The sequence below is a fragment of the Danio rerio genome, chromosome 5 (genome assembly GCF_049306965.1).
Source record: "Danio rerio strain Tuebingen ecotype United States chromosome 5, GRCz12tu, whole genome shotgun sequence".
Classification (NCBI taxonomy): domain Eukaryota; kingdom Metazoa; phylum Chordata; class Actinopteri; order Cypriniformes; family Danionidae; genus Danio; species Danio rerio.
In genome coordinates this window covers 8,967,543-8,979,799 of record NC_133180.1, presented here as the reverse complement: position 1 = coordinate 8,979,799, position 12,257 = coordinate 8,967,543, and positions in this window count along the sequence as shown.

Genomic DNA, 12,257 nt, shown 5'->3' with positions numbered 1-12,257 from the left:
GATCATCTGAGCAGCTCTTTGTCTGTTATGGCAGTCGGCAGCAGGGAAGTGCCGTATCAAAACAAAGATTATCCCACTGGATTGTGGATGCCATTTCACTCGCTTATTCGAGTCGAGGTCAGCCGTGTCCCCCGGGAGTGCGTGCACACTCCACTAGGAGCGTTGCATCCTCTTGGGCGCGTGCACGCGGCGCCTCTCTAACAGACATCTGTAGAGCTGCGGGCTGGGCGACACCCAACACATTTGCAAGGTTTTACAATCTGCGAGTGGAGCCGGTTTCCTCAAGGGTATTAGGTAACCCTTTGGTGATTGAGGAGACAACTCGGTAGGGTGTTGAGACACGCTTGCTGCGCCATTTTCCCTAACACGGAGATACGTGCGCCCTTTTATCTGTCAGTAAAGTTCCCCGTCAGGTGAGCCCTGCAGATTCCTCCGTGGCCCCCGGCACTGACTCAGCGGAGGAGTCACTTGCTGGCCCACTACGTTGTAGGTCTGCCTGCTGGTCAGCCCGCGTTTTGGGTATAGGTGCCTGCTATGCGTGATCCCCACTAGGCGATCCCATATGCTTATTCCGCCACGGTTAAGTCCCCCCCTGGGCGGATCCGTGTCTTCTCTCTCCGCTAACCACTCTTTTGCTATGCGTACTCCCCCTTTTTAGAGCTAGTCCATATGTAAATTCTGCCATCTATCCCCCCCTTGGGTAACGGATGGCCTCCGCAGCGTCCTCCCTATCTGTATTTTCCTAGAATTATCTAGATGCTCACGACTTCCCAAAAAATATATCTAAATCCGTAAAACTTCTGTTGAAGTAGGATAAATTAGGGCCAGGGACACGTTGGGGGACCGCGCCTCCCATGATGTGGGTGCGTCATGCTTGCTTGACTATCCCCTCATCGGGGCGTTGGTAAGGTGCAGTCATTATGGCGCTTTCCATACTTCTCCCATTCGTGGATTCAATTAATCCACTCTATGGCACTGAAGTTCCCCAACCGAAGGGGAACGTTCGAGGTTACAGAAGTAACCCTTCGTTCCCTGATGAGGGGAACGGAAGTGCCATACTCCGTCGCCATAATGACTGTCCCTTAGCTGTTTGAAAGTCTCTTCAGCTTAAAAGGATAGCGTTTGCTGGCTTCAGGTGTGCTTATAAGCTGGGATAATAGCCGATGCAGCACACCTGCGCAAGCTTACGCTGCCAATTAATTTCATTCATTGGCCCGTTCAATAACTCTCCAGACAAGCGGCTTCTGATCCGAATCCTCCCATTCGTGGATTCAATTAATCCACTCTATGGCACTTCCGTTCCCCTCCTCGGGGAACGAAGGGTTACTTCTGTAACCTCGAACGTTCCTCATACAAAAGGGTTTTTAAAACTCTCCATGTTTGATTTTGTTTTTATATACACAAACACAATTATCCCATCAAGCTGTTGTATGAACATAATATCACACTCGTAGCAGTGCTATATGGCTGTATATCAGCACTGGTTGGGGTACTAAGGCACTCTGTTTGCGGCACACATGCCTCCCACCAGTGCTGATATACAGCCATATCGCACTGCTACGAGTGTGATATTGCTCATATATACAGTTCAAGTCAGAATTATTAGCGCCCCTGTTTATAGCGCCTATGCCGGTTATTAAAAAGAATCAGTCAGTATTTTCGTTTTGTAATATAAATTAATTATTCAAGTCAAAATAATTTAGGGCAGTCCTATTATTTTATTCATTTTATTTAGATTATTCTGCTCTTCTGTGCCAAACACTGCAGGTGCATGAAGATGCTCTGTTGTTGTGTTCTGTTATTAATATGCATATAAGAAAATCTGTATTTTAAAATGCAATATTTAATGTGTCAGACACAAAATAGACACGTCAATTTGTTTAATATAAAATTAATAGTAATCTGACCAGTTAACCGTTAATAACCGATTAATGGGATTAACCAAAATTAACGAAATGAGCATCCCTAGTAGCCATTTAATTTACTTTTTCTATGTAAGAGAACTTGAAAAAGATTTTTCAACATGCTTGAACCATCTACACTATGGAGTTTAGTTCTGTTTGGTTTTTCAATAGTATTTTGTTACAAAGAAAACAGAAGTGATATAGCTTTGGCTATTTATTTATTTTATATATGGCTATTTATATTGTTAATAATTTGAATAGTTAATATTGTTCTTTGATGTTCAGTTTATAAAAATTTTTCAAATGTTAATAAATGTTTAAATGTTTAATAAAAAAAATTTTCCCACCCCCCACGGAAAAAAAAAAAACGTGATACGAACCGAATCGTGGGTCAAAAATCGTGATACGAACCGAATCGTAGGTCAAAAATCATGATACGAACCAAATCGTGGGTTTGGTGTATCGTTACAGCCTTAATATATATATATATATGTGTGTGTGTGTGTGTGTGTGTGTGTGTGTGTGTGTGTGTTTGTGTATGTATACACACACACACACACACGTATGGAGTTCTTCTCTCTTTCGTTTCTTCTGCAATCCACACCCTTTAAGAGGAAATGAAAGTAACTGTTGGGAGGAGCTCCTATGGCAAAATATGTGAGTGTCGAGAGTCGAGTGCTCAGCCTCACAAAACCTCCGCGGCTCATTTGAAAAGCCCAAAAACCATTATAGCAAGACTGCTGTTAAGAAAGTGAATACCCGCAATGAACGAACTGGAGATAAATAAATATTGGTGTTTAAAAACTTACCGTCAAATATCGAGAAACACGTTGAGGTAAAGTGCAGATTCAACAGCCTGTGTCCTCGACTACAAAAATCGCATGCCCTCTTTAGTGTGACATCACCTAGGGGAGCGTGGCCTAACAGGTCTAACAGGATGTTGACTCAGCAGCCTAAGGTAAGGTAAGGCCCATATGTCAGGAAAAAAAGCTTTAGCTAATTTTCATAAGGCCATACAATACAAACGAAAATGAAAACATGAATATGATTCGTTACTGCAATAAAATCAGTAATAATCATGGTAATATCAGGTTTTTTTTTAGTATTAGGTTTTTATATTTTGTCCCACCTACACAATTTAAGTGGATGGGACAGTGCTCAAAGCCTATGCTTATTAAGAGTTTGAATAACCTTTCATTAGAAAAAAAATCTTTGTTTGTGCTTTGTGCAACCTCTTGTCAACCACAAAAATATGTTACAGTGGGACACAATATTCATGTTTCAATTAAAGGTTTGTGCAATAGCCTACATTAGTTATGATAAATTACCCTAATACACCAACCAAACCAAACCCTTTTGCCTTGACCATTTATCCTACAATCCTAAGAAATCCTGCTGGGGGGTTAGGATTTAGTGTTAATTAAATTAATTTTATTGTTTAAATAAAGATATGAGTTTTAATCATGAACAGAAATAATTCATGATTAATTATGCTTATTTGTGTATGACGTCAAAGAACTAGCATGAGAAATAAAAATGTTACTCCTTTTGTTATGATTTTTCCTGAACAAATGGATAACTGTAATTCTAAAAGATCTTCAGTATTACAGAATTGTATCATGTTGGCATGATATTTTAATACATGGCAAGAAAGCTTAGTTAAAACTGAGCACAATCATTCTGCTCAAACCCGAACATAGAACAAGTTTTATTATTTATTGGCTTTTGTTTTTGTTACATAGATAATTTATATATATATATATATATATATATATATATATATATATATATATATATATATGTATATATATATATATATATATATATATATATATATATATATATATATATATATACATATATATTCATTAATATTAATTATTTGAATTCATTTGAATTTTCACTAAGGTGCCACTGTTTTGGGGTCAGTTACATGATTATTAACCTGCAGGCTGCATTTAGCTCATGGGGCTGTGAGAAAATAAATGAAATAAATGAAAATAAATGAAAAAGAGCAGAGCTGTGGCAAAATAATGAATAAAAAGAGTGAGGCTATGGTCAAATAAATAAATAAATGAAAAAAGTGTGACTTCTGAGTGCAAGCAGCTAGGGACACCGACCCCCACTAGCAAAAAACGGACCGGCCCACCGGGAATTTTCCCTGTCCTCCCAATCAGCCAATCTGGGCCTGTATATATATACAGTTGAAGTCAGAATTATTAACCCCCCTGAATTATTAGCGCCCCTGTTAATTTTTTTCACCAATGTCTGTTTAATGGAGAGAAGATTGTTTCACTACTTTTCTAAGAATAATAGTTTTAAAAACTTTCTAAATAACGGATTTATTTTATCTTTGACATGATGACGGTAAATAATATTAGACAAGATATTTTTTAAAACACTTCTATACAGATCAAAGTGACATTTAAATGCTTAACTAGGTTAATAAGTTAAACTAGGCAGGTTAGGATAATTAGGCAAGTTATTGTATAATGATGGTTTGTTCTGTAGATTATCGAAAAAAATATTAACTTAAAGGGGCTATTAACTTTGTCCTAAAAAAGGTTTTTAAAAAATTAATAACTGTTTTTATTCTAGCTGAAATAAAATATTATCAGACATACAGTGAACATTTCATTGCTCTGTTAAAAATCATTTGGGAAATATTTAAAAAAAATAAAATAAAATCAAAAGGGGGCTAATAATTCTGACTTAAACTATATATATATTCGAGAACCAGACAGAACTGTTGTATGTATGTATATATAAATGTGTGTGTGTATATATATATATATATATATATATATATATATATATATATATATATATATATATACACACACACACACACACACACACATATATATATATATATATATATATATATATATATATATATATATATATATATATATACACATTTATATATACATACATACAACAGTTCTGTCTGGTTCTTGAATCTCATTGGCTGATAGCCATCATATAATATTTAAGTAATTTCAGCACCCGTACAACCTTTTTACCCTTTGTGTTTTACTCCGCCCACATACAGCCAGCAAAAAGCAGACACTACAGATCTAAAGTTCAAAAGATGCTTGCTCAGCTGTTTAACTGTCAGCTTATGATTTGAATCCAACGTGGAAAAAAGTAGTTCCCCTTCGGTTGGGGAACTTCAGTGCCATAGAGTGGATTAATTGAATCCACGAATGGGAGGATTCGGATCAGAAGCCGCTTGTCTGGAGAGTTATTGAACGGGCCAATAAATGAAATTAATTGGCAGCGTAAGCTTGCGCAGGTGTGCTGCATCGGCAATTATCCCAGCATATAAGCACACCTGAAGCCAGCAAACGCTATCCTTTTCGCTTCAGATCCTTTCTGAGTGAGTCGATGAGGGTTCCTTTTGCTGTTCAGCACTTCAAAGCGTACGAGCAGATGGTCGAGCTGGGTTTCTCCCTTGCCTGTGGTTCTTTGGGTCCGGTCCTCCAGAGCGGTGCGTATTGTTGCAAACTTTCCTAAAAGAGCAACACAGTCGTGCAGCACGTCCTTTTCAGGATGGCGCTCCGACTGTGCGTTTCTGGATGCGGGGGTTTCCTGGCTCCGGATGATGGACACGATCACTGCATTGCATGTTTGGGGGTCCAGCATGTTAATGCGGTGCTCGCGGGCGGTTCATGTCGTCATTGCGATGCCATGACCGTTGCACAGCTAAGATCGCGGCTAACTTTCGCAAGAGAGCGAGCCACCCCAGTTGCCTCCTGTTCTAAAAAAGCAGCGGGCGCTCGGGCAGATCTGAGGGTTCCAGCGGGAGATAATCCGCCGCCCACGGGCTCGCGGACCTCTCGCTCCTCATGGCGCTCCATCCAAGCTTCGGGTAGTGGGAGTGATCCGTCTAACCAGATGGTAGCTCTCACACTCGCTGACACCGGAGATCAGATGACCTCCGTGGCATCGGAGGGTGGGCTTTCACTGTCCGACGAAGATCCGGACCCGCTCGCCCCCTCCGGGCAGGTGAGCGTCGTCAAATCGGATCCTGAAGCAGACATGTTAGCCGTGCTTTCCCGGGCTGCTTCGGCCGTGGGGTTGGAGATGGTTCATCCCCCAGCTCCGCGGCCAGACCGACTAGATGGGTGCTACGTAGAGGACCAGAAGGCGAAGCCTTCGAAGCCTCTCGTCCCCTTCTTCCCGGAAGTGCACAGTAGGCTCACGCAGTCTTGGAGGGCACCTTTCTCTGCCCGTGCTGCGTGTACCTCTGCCCTCACCGCCCTTGACGGCGGAGCTGCCAGGGGGTATGAGGCGATCCCGTCAGTGGAGCGCGCTATCGCGGTCAATCTTTGTCCGCGCGGCGCCTCTACGTGGCGGGGTTTGCCCCGCCTCCCGTCCAAAGCCTGTAGGTTGTCTGCCTCCCTCGGAGCCAGAGCTTATAAGGCTGCGGGCCAGGCTGCTTCTGCTTTGCAAGCGATGGCCACCTACCAGCGCTACCAAGCGCAGGCGCTGGCCGAGCTGCACGAGGGCGGGTCCAACCCAAGCTTATTACATGCGCTGCGCACCGCGACCGACTATGCTCTTCGGACTACTAAGTCCGCCGCGTGTGCGCTGGGGAGGACGATGTCCACACTTGTGGTTCAGGAACGCCACCTCTGGCTAAACCTGGCCGATAAAGTTCGCTTTCTTGACTCGCCCATATCCCGGGCTGGCCTGTTCGGCGACACCGTCGGTGAATTCACCCAGGAATTCAAGGCGGTGAAAGAGCAGTCGGATGCGATGGGCAATGTCATCTATTAGCGTGGCCGTAAGCCCGCTCCGCCCGCCGAGCCATCCACCTCCGCTGCTCCTCGCCGAGGGCGCCCGCCAACGAGTGCTGCCCCACCTTCGCCTCTGGCCAAGCGGCGTACACCTCGAAAGCAGGCAGCCCCCCCTGCCCAGGGCGCCGTTAAGTCCGGTAAACGGACCGCGAAGCGTCCCTGAGACAGGCCATCCGGAGAAGAGGAAACTTGCTCTTTCCTCGCTGGAGGGTGGGGCCCCGATAACAACGGTACTTTTCAGTGCCACCAAAACATCAATAAAAGAGCACTTTTCCCCTTCCCCGGATGTGACAGCACGAATTTTGCCAGTCCGGGACGCGCTGCCTTCCGGCTCGCAGATTCTACGTGCTTCGCCAGTGGCTCACGAGCGCGGGGGCGACAGTCTTCCTTACCTCAGCCCTCCAGCCCCCTCTCCGGAGTCAGGGTGCGGAGCCAGAGCGAATCGCTCTCCTCCAGGCCTTCCGCAGGGCCCCCCTGGCTTCCCGGATCAGCACACTCACTCCACGCTGCCCCACCGCTGGTACGTCAGCGATTGTAGCGATGACTCCATTAGCGAGGGCTCTGCCTGCCTGGTTAGCGCGGGCCAGCCCCTCGCGGTGGCTCATACGCACAATCAGACTCGGTTACGCGATTCAGTTCGCGAAACGGCCCCCCAAGTTCACGGGCGTGTATTTCTCCAGGGTCAACCCCCTGTCCGCCCCTGTCTTGCGAGAGGAGATTGCTGCCCTCCTGGCGAAGGGTGCAATCGAGCCGGTTCCTCCAGCCGAGATGGAGAGTGGTTTTACAGCCCATACTTCATCGTACCCAAAAAGAGCGGTGGGTCACGGCCAATCTGATCTGCGCGTTTTGAACCGCTGTCTGCACAGGCTGCCGTTCAGAATGCTCACGCAGAGGTGCATTCTCCAATGCGTTCGTCCTCGGGATTGGTTTGCAGCCATAGACCTGAAGGACGCGTATTTGTATGTCTCCATTCTTCCACGCCACCGCCAATTTCTGCGGTTTGCGTTCGAGGGTCGAGCGTGGCAGTACAAGGTCCTCCCCTTCGGGCTCTCTCTGTCTCCGCGGGTCTTCACCAAACTCGCGGAGGGTGCCCTAGCGCCCCTTCGGCTCGCGGGCATCCGCATACTCAATTATCTCAACGACTGGCTGATTTTAGCCCACTCGCGGGAGCAATTGATTGTGCACAGGGACAAGGTGCTTCGGCATCTCCGCCTACTGGGGCTTCAGGTCAACCGAGAAAAGAGCAAACTCGCCCCCGTGCAGAGGATCTCTTTTCTCGGGATGGAGCTGGACTCGATCACCATGGTAGCGCACTTCTTCGAGGAACGCGCTCGCCTGTTGCTGAACTGTCTGAGGGAGCTCGACAGCAAACTAGTGGTCCCACTGAAGTTCTTTCAGAGGTTCCTGGGGCATATGGCATCCGCAGCCGCCGTCACGCCGCTCGGATTGCTCCATATGAGACCACTTCAGCACTGGCTTCACGATCGGGTCCCAAGACGCGCATGGCACGCGGGCACACACTGGGTCACTGTTACTGCGCTGTGTCGCCGCGCCCTCAGCCCTTGGAACGACCCCTCGTTCCTACAGGCCAGTGTGCCTCTAGGACAGGCGTCCAGCCATGTTGTTGTTTCAACAGATGCTTCCAACACGGGTTGGGGGGCTCTCCACCGCTTTTTACCGGTGCTGGAGCGGCAACACGTACTGGTCAGGACGGACAGTATGGCGGCGGCGGCGTATATCAACCACATGGGGGGTATGCGCTCTCGCCGCATGTCTCAACTCGCCCGCCGTCTGCTCCTCTGGAGTCACCCGCGGCTGAAATCGCTGCGCGCCATTCACGTTCCAGGCACGCTCAATCGTGCAGCCGATGCGCTCTCACGACAGCTGTTACGCTCTGGAGAATGGAGACTCCACCCCGAGTCTGTTCAGCTGATATGGGCGCGATTCGGGGAGGCCCAGATCGATCTGTTTGCTTCCCCCGAGAACGCTCATTGCCAGTTGTTTTTTTCCCTGACCGAGGGCACGGATGCACTGGCCCACAGCTGGCCTCGGGGCATGCACAAGTGTGCGTTTCCCCCAGTGAGCCTGCTCGCGCAGTTACTGTGCAAGGTCAGGGAGGACGAGGAACAGGTTCTGCTAGTTGCGCCCTTTTGGCCCAACCGGACCTGGATATCAGAGCTCTCACTCCTCGCGACGGCCCTCCCCTGGCGGATCCCTTTGAGAGAGGACCTACTCTCTCAGGGACAGGGCACCATCTGGCACCCTCGCCCCGATCTTTGGAACCTCCACGTGTGGTCCTTAGACGCGAGGAACACTTAGGTAACCTACCGACTGCGGTGGTTAATACCATCACTCAGGCTAGAGCCCCCTCCACGAGGCGCGCCTACGCCCTGAAGTGGAGTCTATTCACTGAATGGTGCGTCTCTCGCACAGAAGACCCCCGAAACTGCCAGATTAGTGTTGTGCTCTCTTTCCTTCAAGAGAAGTTGGACAGCAGGCTGTCGCCCTCCACTCTCAAGGTTTACGTGGCCGCCATCTCCGCTTATCATAGCGCGGTAGCTGGCGGCACCGTGGGAAAGCATAACCTCATCATCCGGTTCCTTAGGGGTGCTAGGCGAATTAATCCATCTCGCCCCCTTCTCATGCCCTCTTGGGATCTCGCCCTCGTTCTCACGAGTTTGCGATCCGATCCCTTTGAGCCACTCGAATCAGTATCTCTAAGATTTCTGTCCCTGAAGACAGCTCTGCTGGTTGCGTTGGCTTCCATCAAGAGGGTCGGGGACTTGGAGGCATTTTCGGTCAGTGACTCGTGCCTGGAATTCGGGCCGGATTACTCTCACGTCATCCTGAGACTCCGCCCGGGTTATGTACCCAAGGTTCCTACCACCCCCTTTAGAGATCAGGTAGTGAACCTGCAAGCGCTGCCCCCGGAGGAGGCAGACCCAGCCCTTTCTTTACTTTGTCCAGTTCGCGCTCTGCGTATTTATGTGGACCGTACTCAGAATTTTAGATCATCTGAGCAGCTCTTTGTCTGTTATGGCAGTCGGCAGCAGGGAAGTGCCGTATCGAAACAAAGATTATCCCACTGGATTGTGGATGCCATTTCACTCGCTTATTCGAGTCGAGGTCAGCCGTGTCCCCCGGGAGTGCGTGCACACTCCACTAGGAGCGTTGCATCCTCTTGGGCGCGTGCACGCGGCGCCTCTCTAACAGACATCTGTAGAGCTGCGGGCTGGGCGACACCCAACACATTTGCAAGGTTTTACAATCTGCGAGTGGAGCCGGTTTCCTCAAGGGTATTAGGTAACCCTTTGGTGATTGAGGAGACAACTCGGTAGGGTGTTGAGACACGCTTGCTGCGCCATTTTCCCTAACACGGAGATACGTGCGCCCTTTTATCTGTCAGTAAAGTTCCCCGTCAGGTGAGCCCTGCAGATTCCTCCGTGGCCCCCGGCACTGACTCAGCGGAGGAGTCACTTGCTGGCCCACTACGTTGTAGGTCTGCCTGCTGGTCAGCCCGCGTTTTGGGTATAGGTGCCTGCTATGCGTGATCCCCACTAGGCGATCCCATATGCTTATTCCGCCACGGTTAAGTCCCCCCCTGGGCGGATCCGTGTCTTCTCTCTCCGCTAACCACTCTTTTGCTATGCGTACTCCCCCTTTTTAGGGCTAATCCATATGTAAATTCTGCCATCTATCCCCCCCTTGGGTAACGGATGGCCTCCGCAGCGTCCTCCCTATCTGGATTGCACGCTTCCCAACGTACTGTCGTATTTTCCTAGAATTATCTAGATGCTCACGACTTCCCAAAAAATATATCTAAATCCGTAAAACTTCTGTTGAAGTAGGATAAATTAGGGCCAGGGACACGTTGGGGGACCGCGCCTCCCATGATGTGGGTGCGTCACGCTTGCTTGACTATCCCCTCATCGGGGCGTTGGTAAGGTGCAGTCATTATGGCGCTTACCATACTTCTCCCATTCGTGGATTCAATTAATCCACTCTATGGCACTGAAGTTCCCCAACCGAAGGGGAACGTTCGAGGTTACAGAAGTAACCCTTCGTTCCCCGATGAGGGGAACGGAAGTGCCATACTCCGTCGCCATAATGACTGTCCCTTAGCTGTTTGAAAGTCTCTTCAGCTTAAAAGGATAGCGTTTGCTGGCTTCAGGTGTGCTTATAAGCTGGGATAATTGCCGATGCAACACACCTGCGCAAGCTTACGCTGCCAATTAATTTCATTCATTGGCCCGTTCAATAACTCTCCAGACAAGCGGCTTCTGATCCGAATCCTCCCATTCGTGGATTCAATTAATCCACTCTATGGCACTTCCGTTCCCCTCCTCGGGGAACGAAGGGTTACTTCTGTAACCTCGAACGTTCCTCATACAAAAGGGTTTTTGAAACTCTCCATGTTTGATTTTGTTTTTATATACACAAACACAATTATCCCATCAAGCTGTTGTATGAACGTAATATCACACTCGTAGCAGTGCTATATGGCTGTATATCAGCACTGGTTGGGGTACTAAGGCACTCTGTTTGCCAGCACCAGTTTTTCAATAGTATTTTGTTACAAAGAAAACAGAAGTGATATAGCTTTGGCTATTTATTTATTTTATATATGGCTATTTATATTGTTAATAATTTGAATAGTTAATATTGTTCTTTGATGTTCAGTTTATAAAAATTTTTCAAATGTTAATAAATGTTTAAATGTTTAATAAAAAAATTTTTCCCACCCCCCACGGAAAAAAAAAAAACGTGATACGAACCGAATCGTGGGTCAAAAATCGTGATACGAACCAAATCGTGGGTTTGGTGTATCGTTACAGCATTCATATATATATGTGTGTGTGTGTATGTGTGTGTGTGTGTGTGTTTGTGTATGTATACACACACACACACACACACACACACACGTATGGAGTTCTTCTCTCTTTCGTTTCTTCTTCAATCCACACCCTTTAAGAGGAAATGAAAGTAACTGTTGGGAGGAGCTCCTATGGCAAAATATGTAAATTACATACTTAATATACAAGTTCATGTATGGATTTCACATACCATACGACATAAGCTTATATTTCAAACAGCGGTGTAATATATAAGATAATACTTTGTTATACTCAAGTACTATTATTTGCTTTTTTTTCTGGCAACTTTTACTTTTTACTCCCTTTTACTTGACTACAGTTCTTCTACAGTATATATATATATATATATATATATAATTTTACTCCTCCTGTACATTTCCCAGAAGGACCATCCGTTGCTTACAAAGACAAAGACAACACGTCTGTTTGACAAATCAGTGGTCTGCTGCATTACTTCAAATCGTGTCGAGTGTAGTCGAGTGCTCAGCCTCACAAAACCTCCGCGGCTCATTTGAAAAGCCCAAAAACCATTATAGCAAGACTGCTGTTAAGAAAGTGAATACCCGCAATGAACGAACTGGAGATAAATAAATATTGGTGTTTAAAAACTTACTGTCAAATATCGAGAAACACGTTGAGGTAAAGTGCAGATTCAACAGCCTGTGTCCTCGACT